We start from the raw sequence: 16,976 nt of genomic DNA, 5'->3' as shown, positions 1-16,976 counted from the left end.
GGGGCTTTGCATCCTAGCAGAGTTTGATTTTGATAGAGTAAGAGAGGCACATATATCTTTGTGCCTAAGGCTGATAAAATAGGAATCACTCCCAGGAAACTGATGTATGACTGGAACAGAGGTGAAAGCAATGAAAGTCCCTACTGCTGCAAATCCAAGCTAGAACGTGAGTGTTGATTCCCCCGTCCCACGACCCTGTTGGTATATTAAACTCAGGCCTTTGCAGTGAGCTACATCCCCAGTTCTTCTCTCTGAATTTTGAATTTTGAAAATTCTATGACAAGTTCTCACTAAATTGCTGATTGCTGAGCTGTTCTGGCTTGGCTTGAACTTGAGATGCTCCCACCTCAGCTTCACAGAGTACTGGGATTGCAGGTGTTCACCACTGCACTTGGTTTTTGCTCTTTGTAGTAAAAAGATCCAGGCTGGCCTTGAACTCATAAGGACCCTCTTGCCTCAGCCTCCCATATGCTGGGATTATAGTTGCGCACCACCACCCACAAAGGTCCAGCTTATTTCATGATCTAGTCTTTCTGTTCCATTTCTCTCTGCTGTCTCCAATTTCCAGATAGCATCTTCAGTGTCCACACAGGAGTACGGTTTTTGGTGTGGTAGGATAAACTTAACATCTCAATTTTTCCCCGAGTGTCTCTTTAATCATACTATTCATTATGTGAGTAATTTTTTTAAGTGAGCATCTTTTTTCCCCAAAATGCTTGCTAAATATTTGAGCTATGAACTGTATCAAGTTTTCCCCTTCTTTCTGTCAAAAACTATTTTCCCACTCTCTGACTAACTGCAGGACAGTGCTGACTACGCTGAAAGTGAAATTTCCATGTTTTTTTTTTGTTTTGTTTTTTGTTTTTTTTGCGATTATACTTGATTTACCACAGCTTGGAGTTCATATTTTGATTTGGCCATGATTACTAGAGCTGCTTCTGCTATTGATCTAATTATCTTATTGGTGAATTTTGTATCCTTAGTTAACTCTCTTCCTGCACAATTTTACTGGTACTATAACAAATGTGGGAGTCCTACTTCTATGCCTTATTTCTTTATTTTTGGAACTGATTGCAAGATTTAACTATGTTTCTAATGCACATGTTTCTATGGGAGAAGGTTTGAGGATTTATGTTTTGGATCAGTATTGGTATTTTCTATAATAAATTTTATCATCCTCAGTTTCATTTTAGTATTTATTACTCAGGTAGTATTTCTGTTGTTTTTTGATATTGTTTTTGTGTCTTTGAGACAGCGTCTCATGATGCAGTTCAGGCTGGCCTTGAATTAATTGTGTAGTGCAGGCTGGCCTTGAGCTCACAGTGATCCTCCTGCCTCAGCCTCCCAAGTGCTGGGGTTACAGGCATGCATTACCACGACTGGCTTTCCAGTAGTATTTCATGTATTTTATGTGTCTTTATTGTCAACAAACTCAGAAAAGTGAGCAAATAGAATTCATAATTCCAACTTGCTGGAAAATATAGAATCTGCAATGGCTTCTTTTATCTGAATCCATGTCATTCCTCATGGAAGGGCAAGACTTTTTTTTTCTCAACACCGAGAATCAAACTGAGAACATTGTACTTGCCAGGCAGGCGCTTACACTGCTGGGCTATATCCCCGGCCTGAGACCATATTTCTTTCTATACTATAGATAAGTTCTCAAATTGTTCCTCACTCAATAGGCATCTAATTTGTAAGCTACTGGTAGCAGACAGCATGCCTAATGCTTTTTTTTTCTGAGACAAGGTCTTGCCATGTAGTTCAGACTAGCCTTGAGCTCATTATGTAGTCCAGGTTGCCCACAAACTTGAGGAGATCCTCTTGTCCCAGCCTCCTAAGTGCCACCATGCCCAGATTCTTTTTTCTTTTTTTTTTTTTAATTTCTTCTTTTTCTACTGCCTTTTCTTGGTTCCCCACTACCTCAATTAAACCTGCCAGCCACTGTCTCCTATTTGATTTGGTTCCTAATGATCATTATCATGAGCCACAGAATACATGCCAATTGATGTCTGCTGCACTAACTCCTTCCAAACAGTGTCTCCTGGATCCTCATCTATTAAGAGGTTATTAGCTCTGGATCAGAGACTCTTAGAGCTGACATGGAGACTGAAGGTCATTTAATCCTGCCTGCTTAGTATAAAATCGGCCATCTGAGCCCCAAAGACATTAAGCATCTTGGTCAAGGTCATGTGGTTAACTTGGTAAAGAAATTGCAACCAATAAACCATGTCTTCTGAAAGCTGGTCCTATGCACTTTCTGCTGTTCTTCAAATTAATGGCATCTTCTCACTGTCAGATCAGAACTTGGTTCACTCATCCCTTCCCCAGAAAGAGTAGAGCACTGTGTTTGGCACCAAGGTTGCAATAGGAGTGACAGGAGGCTATGTTATCAGGAGACAACTCAGGTAGTGAACAAAATTAGCCTTGAAAAAGTGACTAGGTCTAGGGGCACAAGTACTTGCCTGGCAAATGCAAGGTCCTGGGTTCAATACCCGGTGACAACAACAAGTGACTAATAATAATGGGATGCACACATCAAGTGAAAACCAAGACTATGTGACATGATGTACATCAGGTCTACACAGGACACAGGCATGCGTGCGTGTATACACACACACACCGTCTATGCAGGAGAGGAAAGGGCTAGTTCTGCTGTAGGGAAGGGGTGTCCCATCAGGGAAGGCTTACTGGAGGAAGAATGCTTGGGGTGACTTAAAAATTTCTGGCTGAGTCAGGTGTAGTGGCTCATGCCTGTAATCCCAGCACTTGGGAGGCTGAGGCAGCAGGATTGTTGTGTTGCAAGTGTGAGACCAGCCTGAGCTACAAAGTGAGCTCAAGACCATCCTAAATGGCATATTGGGATCATGTCTCCAAAAACAACAACAACAAAAAAAATCTAGTTGCCCTAAAGACAATGAGGGAAGGCATTTTTTGTCCCTGCAGCAGGAAACCAGTCCACAGACAAGAGCTGAGCCTGAGGACAGAGAGGAGCCTACCCTGAAAGCCTGCTCTCACCATTTTCAGCAAGTGGCTGGGGCTTTATCTCACAGATGATAGGTATTCCGTCTTCAAGCAACACAGATTTCTTGAGGGTCCATGCAGCAGGTACTGCAGGGGACACTGGGAACACTGTGTACCCAACAGAGAAATCCCTGCTCTGAGAGACACCAACACGGTGTGGTAGCCCAGTGGGGACAATGGGGATGCACTGTGGCTTCTGCCCAACTGTACTCCACAGTGAACATGTTGCCATGCTGAGCTTATGACATTCTCAGCGTTTTGGTCTCCTCACAAGATGGAGGTAAGAGTCCCTCTTCCGAGGTAGTTGTGGGGTCTACGTGAGGGAAGAGTCCCCATACTAGAACAGATCCTGCAGTGTAGCGCTGTCAACAAGCAAATTTATGAAACAGAACTTGCCTCCGTTTATTCAGCAAATGATGTATGTATGGATGATTCCGTGAGGAAAAGAGGGACAGCTTCTCTGAGATGACGCTGGAGGTGAAACTGTATAACAAAAAGGAACAGTCCGGGGAGAGGGCAGAGCTTAAGACCCTCCACAGGGAAGGACAGGCGTGTTCAGAAAGCTGTGGAACAGGAACACTGAAGTCAAGTGAGAGTGGCAAGAACCACAGCATCACCTGGCTGGGTCACACGAGGCTCACAGTAAATTAAGTTAGTGGTGTGGCACCTATGCAGGACAACTCATGGTGAGCCTAGACACAGAGGAATGATGAGGTTGTGTGCGTTCCAGAAAGAACTTATTCAAAAGCAGAGTACTAGCCAGGCATGGTGGTGCACACTTATAATCCCATCATCCTGCAGGTTGAGGCAGGAAGATCAAAAATTTGAGCCCAGCCTGGGAAATGTAGCAATCTACCAACATAGCTGTCTCAAAGTAAAAACAGAGCCAGGGACTCTCATGACTTTCCTGCTTCCTTCAGGGTATAATTTATCTTGGTTTCTCCTCTTGTACTCAGCCCAAGCTTCCTCTGCAGAGCCATTTTCTCTACGTTCATCTTTACTTTTTCAAATAAACTTTGCCATTGTTTAAAAAAAAAAGAGTAGGGGAACTGAGGATGTAGTGTAGTTTGAAAGCCCTGTTTGTAGTCACCAAGACTGAAAATAAATCAACATGCTGTTGAGAAAGTCAGATATTCTGTTCATCCCAGTGAAAGACAGTAAGGACAGGGCCTCAGGCAGCTGGAAGGACAAAAAGAATGAAGAGAGCGGTGTTTGAGTCACTGCTAGTGCCAGCTATTTGGAAGGCTGAGGCAGGAGAACCACTTGGGCCAGGACTCCAGGGCCAACCTGAGCAATAGAGTAAGTCTTCTTCTGAGAAAGGGAGGAGGTAAGTAAAGGAGGAGGATGCAGCAGGATTTGGTTATGCGCTGGATACTTAGGATGTGAGGAAGAAGGAGGGTTATGGCTGTGCCTCTTAGTTCATTTTCTTGTGGATGAAACAAAGTTCCTGACACCCAAAGTAAAGTACAAAAGGTTGTACAAGTTTCAGTTCATAGTTGGTTGGCTCCAAGGCAGGGTGGTATGGCACAGGAGAAATAGTCAATGATAGACAGAAGGCAACAAGTAGCACGTAACCACAGTAATCTTCCTTCTATCCTTTATATTTATACTCATACCCAGGTTGGGACACCTTTAATCCTTTCCAGAATTATGCCAAACCAATCAGTGGACTGATTTAGTAACCACACACCCTCGATCCCGGCATCATACACTGTAGATCCAGCCACCCCTGCAAAGCCCCACCTATGACTGCAAGAGGCTTTGTGGGAAACACCTAGACACAAGCCATAATGCTGTGTCTGTCCAAAAGGCTGAGTCCACATCTGTATACACTGAGTCTGGGTGAATAAAACACTTGCTGGCCTCGTAGGAACTGGAATGGAGGGGCAGTCTGCACCAGCCTTGGCAGTCTGGAAATCAATAGCAGCAGCAGATGAGGCCTGAGGCAGAACGTGATGGTTTGTGGACAGCATGGAGGAAAGAGCCCAGAATCCCAGGATGAGGTTTCAGAGAGAACTAGGCCCAGCTTTCTGTAGGTACCCAATTGCCACTTGAGGAATTAATGAATGGGAAAAGTGGCCACCAGAATGAGAAGCAAAGATTAGAGAGGCAGGAGAGATGAAGAAGGAAAGCTGGAGACAGGCATGGTAGCACACACTTATAATCCCAGCACTCAGGAGGCTGAGGCAGGAGGATCACTGTGAGTTTGAGGGTAGCCTGGGCTACAGCGTAAGTTCAAGTTCAGCCTGAACTGCACGGCAAAACCCTGTCTCAAAGCAGACAACAACAAAGAAAAAGAACGAAAACTGCGTGGACATAGGGTGATGAGGGAAGGGTCAAGGGGTACCAGAAGACCAATGGATGGAATCATTACAATACCTTGGTGACCTTGGCTTTGAAGTAGGGTGGGGTGGTCAAATGCAATGAGACAAGAAGGAGTGGGAACAGGAGACAGCAAGTACATACCTTTCTTTAGGGGTTTGGCTGTGATGAGCAGAACAGAAGGAAGACAGGAAAGAGTATGTGTGGCAGGCAAGAAGGTGTCAGCAAAGGGAGAGGGAGGAACTAAGGGATGCAGGTTAGAGCTGGAGGTGTTCAGGACTGGAGCAGCCAAGAAAGCACAGTGGCCCCAAAATTAATGTCAGCTGAGAGGGGACAGATCTACTGATGAACCTACGGAGGAGTTGCAAGGCTAGTACAGAAAGATCATTTTGAAGATATGGACATTGTAGATTGAGAGAGATTACTTGTTTGTTTATTTTTGAGATAGTGTCTCATTATGCAGCCCAGGCTGATCTCAAACTCACAGTGATTCTCTTGCCTCAGCCTCCCAAGTGCTGGAATTTCAAGTGTGTGCCACCATACCTGGCCAGAGATTATTGCTCTTGTAAATTTCTGGAATGTTCTTTGGAAGTGCTATTGTTGTAGTCAGGGGTTGTGAGGAGAAAAATTAGAATCAGGATATGGAATTTATCATATTATTTATTATGGTCACCCAGAGTTAATACAAGAAAGAGCAGGTAATCTATCCACAACACTAAAGATATAGGATATTTAGCCAAGGGCTTGAATCCTACAGCAATGTCCCACATGAGTCTAGATGAAGACCCAGAGCTCATGACAATGCCTCCCATGAGTCCAACTGGAGGTCCAGAGCCCACAAGAAGGACTCACGCCAGTCTCTCTTTTGGATCCGTGCTGGCGAGGCCCAAAGGTCAGCCGTGAAAGCTAGAAAGTCTTTGCCAGCAGGGTGAAGGAGCTGTGCTGGTAGGCTGAGGATTCTACACTGGAGCTGAGAAGTTACGCTCAAAACAAGGACCAGGGCTGTCCTGAAAAGCACCACAGCCATCCTCAGCAACACGGACACCCCGAGCTCCTCCAATGACAAGCACAGTAGAGTACATGCCAAGAAGCCAGCGTGATGAGTTCATCCTGGAGACCAAGCGACACACATCTTCCTCTCAGGAGCCAGGAAGCAATGCTCGATGTGAGGACCAGAGCTTCTCCAGGAGAACCAACGGCTCAAACAGCAACACATAGGAGAACCCACACACCCCAATGCCTCAACACCTCTCTCCTCCTTCTCCACATCTCTATTTATGCTGGCAACTTTCCTCAGGGGCAACATCTACACTCAGCACCATGGTGATTTAATTCAGCTGGCGTTAAGTTGACCACCAGTTTCTAGTCCATAACAGCTATGGCCCAAATGTGTCCTCCCCAAATTCATATGCTGGAAACTTAATCACCAAGGCAACAATGCTGAGAAGTGCAGCCTAATGGAGAGGGTTGAGGGCAAAGTCTTCATGGATAGATCAATGTCATTATAAAAAGCACTTGCCAGGAAAAGTTCACTTTCTTTTATTCTTTTGACATGCAAGGGTGGAGCAGGAAGGCCCTTGCCAGATGCTGCCACCTTGATCTTAGATTCTAAGCCTCTAGACTGTAAGATAATAAGTGTCTTTTTAAATACTCAGTCTCGGGTTTTTGTTTTGCCTTTTTTTTTTCTTTGAGATAGGATCTTGCTTTATAGTGAAGGCTGGCCTTGAACTCTTGGTGCTCCACCTGCCTCAGCCTCCCAAGTGCTGGGCTTATAGGTTGTGTGCCATCATGCCTAGCAGGTATTTTGTTACAGCAGCACACCACACTGAGACAGGCATACAGGAGGTAATTCCTTTCTCTCCTTGAGAAGCTGTGTTCTTCCCATTCTTTTTTTGATTCTTTTTGTTGTTGTTTGGTGCCAGGAATCAAACTTACAACCTCATGTTTGCCAGGCAGGCACTGTGTTGCTGAGCTATATCCCCAGCTCCTCAACATTCTTAACCTCTGGTTTTCTCTCCACATTCTTCAGCCCACAAAAGTGGAAGGAGTGGTGGCATTGAGAAGCAGTGGGAGGATCACAGGAAGCTGGGGTTGTTCCAGAGGTCAGTGTGGATTTAGGTAAATGCAGGGCCTGCCCACAGGGTCCCCACACAGGAAGGAGAGCTTACAGTCTGAAACAGGCCCCTGCTGACCCATAAACAGGAGTTTTGCTTCTTCCTGACTCAGCCTCTGCTTTCTGCAAATTCTAGTTCCTGGTCCTCAGCTCTTTTCTCCCCTGAGATTCTCATTTATTCTAACAACTCGATATCATCTCTGAGCCAAATCTGGTGGTGCATGCCTGCAATCTTAGCACACTGGGAGGCTGAGGCAAGAGAATCACAAGTTTGACCCCCGACTGGGCAGCTTAGCAAATTAAGAAGACTTTGTTTCAAAATTAAAAAATGAAAAGGACTGAGGATGTGGCTTGGTGTGAAGGCCTCTGGTTCAATCTCCCTTACCATCCGCACACAAAGTGTGGGTTTGAATTTCATTACGTGGCCAAATACCCTGGATACCTGGACTTCTGGAAGAGACCTCCCACTCTCTATATTTTAGACAGGAAGTCTCCTTTTCCAGGCTCTGTCCTCCTTATGTGCTCTGCCTCCAAACTCCAGCACAGTGGTATTTCAGTTCACAAACTCAATTCTCTCCACCGTTCTGGTTGCCAACAGAACTGAATGAGAACTGAATCAAATTTCCCCAACATTGAACCTCACTGTTGAATTTGATTCGGTTCTGGTCCAACTCAGTTGGAAAGACCGGAATTCTGGAAAGAATGAAGTTCATGAACTGAGGGGTCCCCATACCACACCTTCCTTACAGCCCCCCTGAGTTCCTGCAGCATGGCAGACCCGTCTACCCAGTTTGGCACTCCCTGCATGCTCTCTTGTGTTTTCAGATCTTGTGTAAGTGTATGTTGTTCTCATTCCAGTGGAGTCAGCTCCTGAAGCTGGAGTCTGTCATGTGCTCATTTCTCCACCGTGTCTGGAATCAAGCCTCGAGAACAGTCATTTCCTCAGTCACTGACTGCTCATGAAGGGTAACATGAAAGTAGGCCACTGGGTAGTAGCCAGAGGGCCCAGGGAGCGATTAGAGAGTTTGCCAGGAAAGAGGAGGAACTTGCAGAAGCAGTGATTGGAGGAGGACATGGCCGGCACATTAAGTATTTGCATGTGAGCGTAGACTCAAATGGGAATGAAATGATAGAAGGGTGGGCACAAAGCACACTGAGTAGTTGCCAGGAAGGCTCTGCCAGTAGGGGTGGAGTTGGAGTAGAGAGGAAAGAAAGCCTGGGGAGAAAGAGCTGGTGCTGAGTTTGGAGCCTAGAATGGAAACAGGTTGGTCACGGGCTCTCACAGGGGCTCCGGAGAAGGTGTATCCTATGCTCAGTGCAAGAGGTGCAGAGAGCAGCATTGGTCTGCACTGGGCACCTGGCAGGAGTTCTGGAGCTGGACACCTCGGGGGGAGGTGGCAATGGCCAGGGCTGAAGGTCAGAGACTGGAGCGCACCAGTGGCAGAGAAAAGGGAAGAGCAGTTCAAGTCGGGCAGGGAGCGCATAGAGGTTGGAGGACGCGGAATGCAGAAGGTGGTAACTCAGTCTAAACTTTGCCCTGTGATCCAGAGATCAAGAAAGAGCAGGGAACATTTGCATTTCTTGGAGGTCCCATCCCACCCCATTTAGTGAGGTGGTTCTGATACCCTACCCCTCTCCTGGAAAGGTGCTTTCTTGTGGTCCCCGAGGTGGGTACGGTCACTTCCTCTCTGTGGAAGCTGAAGGTATGGGCACCTCCTTGCTTTGCCCTGTGCCTTGCCATGTGACTTTGGATTGGCCTAGTCAGGGTTCTCTTTCAAGATGCTGACTCTGGAATAGGTGAGAAAGATCAAGGTCCTGCTTCCCTAGCAATCAGCCTGTACACGTTAAGCCACTAGGAATGGGGCCACCAAGCCCTCTGGCTTCCTGCTTGCCCCAAACCTGGTGCTCTTCAGCCTCAAGCAATTCTGGAAGCCACCTCTACCCCCAACACCCACACACTTGTTCTTGCGCACATGCACACATGAAAGCTTCTTTGGTTAACTAGAGTCTGTTTCTGTCACTTGTAACCATGAACGCTGACTAAATCACCATTAATTCCTATTAACTAAAGGTTCCAAACGTGGTTAGATTCCTCTGCAGAGGATGACTCAGTGGAGGAATACAGAACCTCCACAGCTTTCTTCATTCATCAACATACCCTCCTATGTCCCAGATAGTGTGTATCAGGTTCTGGAGATAGAAAGACAAACACGGGGGCTGGGGATTTAGCTCAGCGGCAAAAGCACCTGCCTTGCAAGCAGGCGGTCGTGAGTTCGATCCCCGGTACCAATAAAAATGAAAAAAGACAAAAAAATAAATAAATAAATAAAAGAAAGACAAACACAACCAGACGTGGTGTTACACGCCTGTAATCCCAGCACTCAGGAGACTGAGGCAGGAAGATTGTTGTGAGTTTGAGGCCAATCTAGGTGACATAGCAAGACTGTGTCTCAAAAAAAAAAAAAAAAAAGAGAGAAAAGAAAAAAAAAGACAAATACAGCAAACCTTGGCCTTAATGCAGGCAAGTGTCTCTTTCCCCCCACTCCCAGTACTGAGGATTAAATCCAGGACCTTCAGCACTGAACTATATCTCCAGCCCCTTCACTGTTTTTTGAGACAAGGTCTTGCTAAGTCTAGTGACTTATTTCAGGCTGGGCTCGAATTTGTGATCTACCTGCCTCAGCTTCCCAGAGTACTGAGATTACATGTGTCACCAATCTTGGTTTAAATGAATTTATCTTTGAATTTACCCAAAAGTAATCCTGAAGCCATAGCCCATACCTGCAATCTTTATAACACTCCAGAGGCTGAGCATGGATAACTGCAAATTTGAGGTTCAGCCTGGGACTGCTGAAACCCTGTTACAAACATATAAACAAACAAACAAATAAGCAAGTCCAGAAACAATCTCGAGACAAGGATGCAAGTACTGTATAGATACTCCTCAATTTATGATGAATTGCATCCCAATGAAACCATTGTAAGTTGAAAATATTATGGATTGAAAATGCATTTAATATACCTAACTAAATATCACAGTTGGGCAGCATGGTCTACTGTTTTTTTTCTTTTATATATATATATTTTTTTGTCTTTTTCGTTTTTATTAGTACCAGGGATCGAACTCACGATCGCACACTTGCAAGGCAGGCCCTTATGCCGATAAGCTAAATCCTAACCCATTTTTTTTAAATATTTTTTTTTTGTCTTTTTCGTTTTTATCGAGCATAGTCTACTGTTAAGTATCACTCTCATGATTGAGGGACAGGTCTGGTGCTATGACTCACGGTGGCGCAGCATCACAAGAGATTTTTTTTTGAGACAGGATTTTCCTAGATTTAAACTCATGGCGATCCTTCTGTCTCTGCCCACGGAGCTCAGGACTTACTGACATGTGCCACCATCCCTGCATCACAAGAGATTTTCATGTGGCACATTGCTAGCTCAGAAAAAGAGCAAACTTCAAACTTCAAAGTACAAATTAAGGCGTGATGATGTACCTCTGTAACCCCACTAACCTGGGAGGCTGAGGCAGGAGTACTAGATCACAAATTCAAGCTCAACCTGGGCAACTTAATGACTAGCAAGAAGATTGTGTCTCATAAAATGAAGTTTAAAAAGGATTGGGGATGTAGCTCGATGCAAAGGCCATGGGTTCAACTTGCAGGACCAAAATCCAGCTAGCCAGCCATCAATCAAAGTACAAATTCTGCTGAATGAATATCACTTTCATACCATTGTAAGCCAAACAATCTTTACTTAGCAAAAGCATTCTAAGTCAGGGGCCATCTGTATCTTGCTTGGGATGGGTCCTAGGAGACACTAACAGGAATGTGGAGAAGTAAAAGGGCTGTGGTAAGGAAGGAAAAAGGCCCATAGAGAGTACAGGATCAAGTGAGCTACTCCAGCTGCCCTGGGACCTCTGAGGGACGGTGCAGAACAGGCCTCAAAGTTTTCATTCATCTGCCAGCTGCCAGCTGCAAGCTGCTTCCAGAGACTGTCGCTCCTTGGCACTTTCACTGCCCTGTACCTGTGCTGAGTTGGTGGCCTGAACAGCTCCCAAGCAGATGACTAGAACCTCTAAGGCCAGTGTTGGAGAGCCATGTTCCAGGCTCCAGAGAGCTCCATAGGGACTCTGAAAGAATAGGACAAGGCCCAGTGGGGCCCAGGAAAGAGTGGTATTCCAACTTGAGTTGTCACTCAAGTTGTCCTTTCCTGTAGCTTTCAGGGGTTGATGGATTATTACTATTATTGATTCTTTTGTGACGGGTTTTACTATGTAGTTCAGGCTGGTCTTGAACTCATGATCTTCCTGCCTCAGCCTCCTGAGTACTGTGATTACAGGCATTCACCCCATAAGAATTATACCCTTTCAGTGACTGCCCAATCAGTTCCAGACCCTTTCCACTGAATCCTGGGCTCTGTTTGAGGAAAATGTGATCATTTCAGCACTTCAGCAATGAGGGGAATGCTGAGGTTATCAAAGCTCTTGCCCAGGGTCACATGACTTGAATGGGAACTTTTGGTCCCAGGTTCCCCGGGCTGCACGCCAAACTCCCCAGAAGGTTATTTTAAAATACAGGTGAAGCATATACAGTGGCAAATGCCTATGACCCCAGCTGCTAGGGGGCTGAGGAAAGAGGATCTTTGAGCCCAGGAGTCCAACCTATTTTTATCTCTCTCTCCCCTTTGTCTTTTTGATACAGGATCTTGCAATATAGTTCTGGCTACATTTGAACCCACTACAGCCCAGGCTGGCCTCAAACTTGCAGCAGTCTTCCTGCCTCTGCCTCATGAGTGCTGGGATTACAGGTGTGCCACCACACTCTTTTTGTGTGTCTGTGATACTGGGGATGGAACCCAGGGCCTTGTACATGCTAGGCAAGTGCTCTGCAACTGAGCTACAGCCCCAGGCCAAGACCCTGTTTCTTTACATACATACACACACACATGTAATGGAGGTGGTTTCTGTTCTGTTAAACAGAAAGCCTGTGTGTTAAATGACATGTGACTAACAAATGCTAAAGGAGTTGTGGGCCTCCCACAGGAAGGGGAACTTGAAGGATGGTGAGAGGAGACTGGGGGGAGGGGAGAGGAAGAGGAAGCGGAAATGATTGAGATTCAATATGGATATGTACCAATTCCCTAAGATGAATGTAATTATTATGTACTGTTAACAGATACTGCCACTAAGTGGGAACTAAAAACAAAGTAACAGAAAAATCTAAGAAAGAAGAAAACGGATGTCTGTGCAGGGGCCAGGTGAGGAAGAGAGCTCCCTAGTCGCCAGCACAGGGGCCGAAAAGAGGAAGGAGCCAGGCACTGCTGCTGGCTGGGGGACAAGACCTGTCCACGCGACATGGCTGAGGAGCCTAGGGTGGGAGTCACACACAGACACAACCAGAACTAGGTTTGCAAAGAGCAGGAAGGTGTGGCCTCTTTTAGCCCACGGGACCACTCCTTCAGTTCTTCAGGCGCTCAGGTGATGGGTAAGATAAGAGAGCACCCCCTCCCGGGCGCCCGTTGTGAAGAAAACTTTAAATAGCACATCTCAAGTTTTGGGGTGTGTGTGTGTGTGTGTGTGTGTGTGTGTGTGTGTCTGCCCGCGCGCACGCATGAGTGCATGTACACACGCACGCCCTCGTGGGTTTTTCCTTTCGAAACAGAGTCTTACTATGTAGTGTTTGCTGACCTTGAACTCACCTGCCTCAGCCTTTTGAGTGCTGGGATTACGGAGCACTAGCAGGCTCAGCTTCCAACTCTGCTTTGCCGTGAGGTTCTCCATAGTAGGGATGTGACCACTTTATTCAACGGAAGTTCTGATCCTTATGGAGAGGGAGCCCTCACAGGGCCAAGCACCTTCTTGCTTTTTGGTGTATGTTTTACTGTGTAGTTCAAGCTGGCCTTGAACTTGCAGTGATCCTCACACCTCAGTCTCGTGCGCTGGGATTACAGTCGTGTGCCACCGTGCCTCGCCCAAGTTTTTTTAAATTAACCTCCCCAGAGGTAACACCTGGAGTATAGAGATTTCCAGAGATTTCACTCAAGGGGTTTCAGTTACGAGAAGGCTGCTCCCTGCAAATGACAAGCCACATGGATCTCCCTGTTCCTCACCAGGGAGGGTGGCCCCATTTTCCCTTGGATCCCCTGCTCCATACTCCATTGCTGCATGAGCACTTTCCCCTTTCTGGAAAGAGTGACTTAGGAATAGCTTTGGAGTCAGAGAGAGGCAAATCACAAACTTGACCTTTGCTTCTCTTAATGCTGGACCCTAAGCTGAGTGTATACTCAGACGTCCTCCATCCCGGCGGCTCTGCAGATTCACCCAGCTGCTTGCCCATCCCACCCCTGGTTCTCACTCTGTTCCACCCTCAGTTCAGCTGTGAAAATCTCCATCCCACCTGGCTTAGCTGATAATCCTTTGCTCACCTCTGCCCCCATCTTGGCACCCAGCCCCTGCACAGGTGGCCACAGTCTATAGCCCTGTGAGAGTGCACTGGGGATAATTTTGGCTAGAGGTAAGGGGTCAGTGCCAAGTGAGCAGAGGGGATCAGGGCCCCTTCTGGTGGGTGGGCAGCTGTGTCTTGTGCACTGCAGGTGCCAGGCCTGTACCATCTGGGCTCTGAAAATCCTCCCCTTTCCCCACCCACTCTGCTCTAACAGCTTTTAATACCTGCCATGTAATCTCTTCTGCTGAGGAGGCAGGTTTGGAGGTAGAAAGAGGGGCCAGAAGCTCAGAGAGGGCCCTGGACTGCTCTGCCTGCTGTGCAGAGCCCTGGAGTAGAGGCTGTGTCTTAGGCTGGCTGTCAGGCCAGGGGCCTGGGCAGTACTCCTGGGGCTCTGAAGTGAGCTCATTGGGACAAAAGAACAAATCTGATTTGAAACTGGATGGGTGATGGAGGTGAAGTGGTTTCCTGTAATTGCCTGGCAAAGGGAAGCAGGAGGGAAGAGGAGAGAGGAAAACACCAGGGGCAGTTTACATTTCTCTTTGCTGGTTGCCAGCGTGCAGAACTGTTTGTTTACACCACCAGCAGTCCACCCTGTTTCTGTAGGCTGCTGCTTGCCTTTAGGACTAGGAGGCCCTGGGAGGTGTGACTTGAACCTGTTTTTGCCCAGCTCGCAGCCTCTTAACTAAGCAGGGAATCTGGGAAACATTGCCCTCAGTCCCTGGGACCTGCTCTCAGCCCATCCCTGGTTTCTAGGATACCTGTGCTTGCAGGTGACCCACACCTGCAGCCTTCTGAAAGGGATGCTCAGGTGCCTCAGGCTCAGGCCTTGAGGACATTAGGGCCTATAGAGGCCTCCAAGCCCACCCCAGCACAGCAACATGAACGGTGAAAACAGTTTTGGCTGGAGTGTATCTTTGTAGTAGAACATTTGCCTAGTATTGTGTGAGGTCCTGGGTTCTAGCCTCAGCACTGCAACAATAAATAAAGATAAGTAAGTAAACAACTTTTTCTTTTGAGACAGGGTCTCAGTATATAAACCTGCTGGCCTTGAACTCACTATTTAGCCCAGGCTGGTCTTAAACTCGAAGCAATCCTCCCACCGCGGTCTCCGAGTGCTGAGATTACAGATGTGCGCTCTTGAAACACCTAACAATAAATAACTTTTTAAAGAATTATTCTATATTTACAAAAAATTGCAGTTTCTATATAGCCCTGCACCCAAGTTACCCCTGTTATTGCTATCTTTAAAGGACAGCCTGCCAGGTATAGTGGCATAAGCTTGTATACTCGGAAACTAAGAGGCTGAGGCAGGAGGATTGCTATAAATTCAAGTCCAGCCTGGGCTACAGAGTGAGTTTAAGACCAGCCTGAGCTTCATAGTGAGGCCTTGTCTCAATCCCTCCCTGAAAAAAAGCCAAAGTCCTATTATTACTACCTTATTGTAACGCGTATAGTTGATACAAGTAAAAACCCTGTGTTAGTAAAGTGAATAATAGTGCAGATTTTTGTTGCATGCACATTACCTTAGTTTTTATCCAATGTTATTCTTCTGTCCCAGGATCTCATCTGGGACACCATACCACACTTAGGGTCCTCTTGATTATATGAGTGTATCAGTTTGTCTCCTTTTGTGGTGCTAGGGATTGAACATAAGACCTTTTCACTGAGCTACACTCCCAGACTTTTTTTCTTTTTACTTTTGAATCAGGGTCTTGCTATGTAGTCCAGGCTGGTCTTGAAATCACTATGTAGCCCAGGATGGCCTTGAACTCTTGGTGATCCTCCTGCCTCAGCCTTCCAGGTGTTAGGATTACAGGCTTCCAACACCCTAGCTCTGTTTTTGTTTTGTGTAAGTATGGCGTACTAACTGATTACACCACTGGAGCCCTTCCATTCCTTGTTTTGAAACATTATTTTAGGAAGTCACTAAAATGCCAGGGCAGGGCTCGCACTTTCAATCCCCCTGCCTCAGCCTTCCAGAGTGCTGGTATTACTGGTGTGCACAGCCACCCCTGGCTTGGGACATGAGTCAAAGTGCTTTTACTATAAATGTCAAGTTATTTCCAAAGTTGTTCATTTTCTCCTTTTTTTACTTCATGTACCTGCTTAACCACCCCTTGCCCCATTGCTGTGCTGGATGGAGGAACACTGGGTTTCACCACCAGAGGCAGAGAAATCAAGAGGGCAGGGCGTGAGAGGACGAGAAGAGCTTTGCAGGGCAGGAAGCAGGGACAGCATGGTGCAGGGGTTAAGGTCGTGGACTCCGAACCCTGAATAAACTGCCCAGGTTCAGATGTGGGTTCCATGGTAAGGGCACCCACCTTGGGGATTGGCTCAGATGTAGAGCAGTGCTCAGCTTGTACAATGAGCATACGCACGCACACATGGATGCACACATGAATTGAAAAAGATGACCCATCTTTGAAAGTATTTCTTTTCTTTTTACACCAGGGATCGAACTCATGACCTCGCACTTGCCAGGCAGACCCTATGCCATTGAGCTAAATCCCCGGCTAAGATGACGCGTCTTGTCAGGGTTGTGACAGGATTAAGTGAGCTGGCAGAGGACCTGCATGGGGTGAACCCGACCTCCTTTCTAGGACTGGAGTAGCCAAAAGTGAGAAGCCGTACTCCAAAAGGCTCCAGGAAAGAGCTGGTGGCTGCCGGCACTGCTGCCCTCTGGGTTTGTCCTGTGATTACCCAGATGTCCCTGACATAAAGTGGCCACCCCAGAGTGTGCAGGAGCCATCCCTTGTCTGTGTTGTTGATGTAGAAGACTTGTCTCTGCGCTCACAGGAGACACTATCTGAACCACACACAACATCAGGCTAGTGGAGTTTACTGATCTCCGACAGTGCATCCAAGTATCTAAAACCAAGTGTCACAGGAAAGTCCAAAAAGGTTTGGTTTTTTTTATTTGTTTGTTTGTTTTTGGCTATATAGTTCAGGCTGGCCTTGAACACCACCATGCCTGGCCATTTTTTTTTTTTTTCTTAATACCTCTGTCCTCTAGTTTACAGATTCCTGGACTCTTTGATAGTCCTGAAGAAAAACTGCAGCAGCACTCT

The 16,976-nt window shown here is 46.5% G+C and overlaps 1 long non-coding RNA gene across 1 annotated transcript in view; it reads left to right on the top strand.

Annotated features, from left to right (window-relative positions):
- The window catches only part of LOC134470896 (uncharacterized), a 46,933-nt gene continuing 29,957 nt past the window's right edge, over positions 1-16,976 (top strand). The window contains exons 1-2 of the long non-coding RNA XR_010040101.1: positions 1-166; positions 12,166-12,271. This is a non-coding gene — a long non-coding RNA (uncharacterized LOC134470896). The remainder of the gene's footprint in view (positions 167-12,165; positions 12,272-16,976) is intronic.

Source organism: Cavia porcellus, unplaced genomic scaffold (assembly GCF_034190915.1).
Source record: "Cavia porcellus strain 051 isolate PalLab524CR breed Dunkin Hartley unplaced genomic scaffold, mCavPor4.1 scaffold_17, whole genome shotgun sequence".
Lineage (NCBI taxonomy): Eukaryota > Metazoa > Chordata > Mammalia > Rodentia > Caviidae > Cavia > Cavia porcellus.
This window is presented reverse-complemented; position numbering and strand designations above follow the sequence as displayed.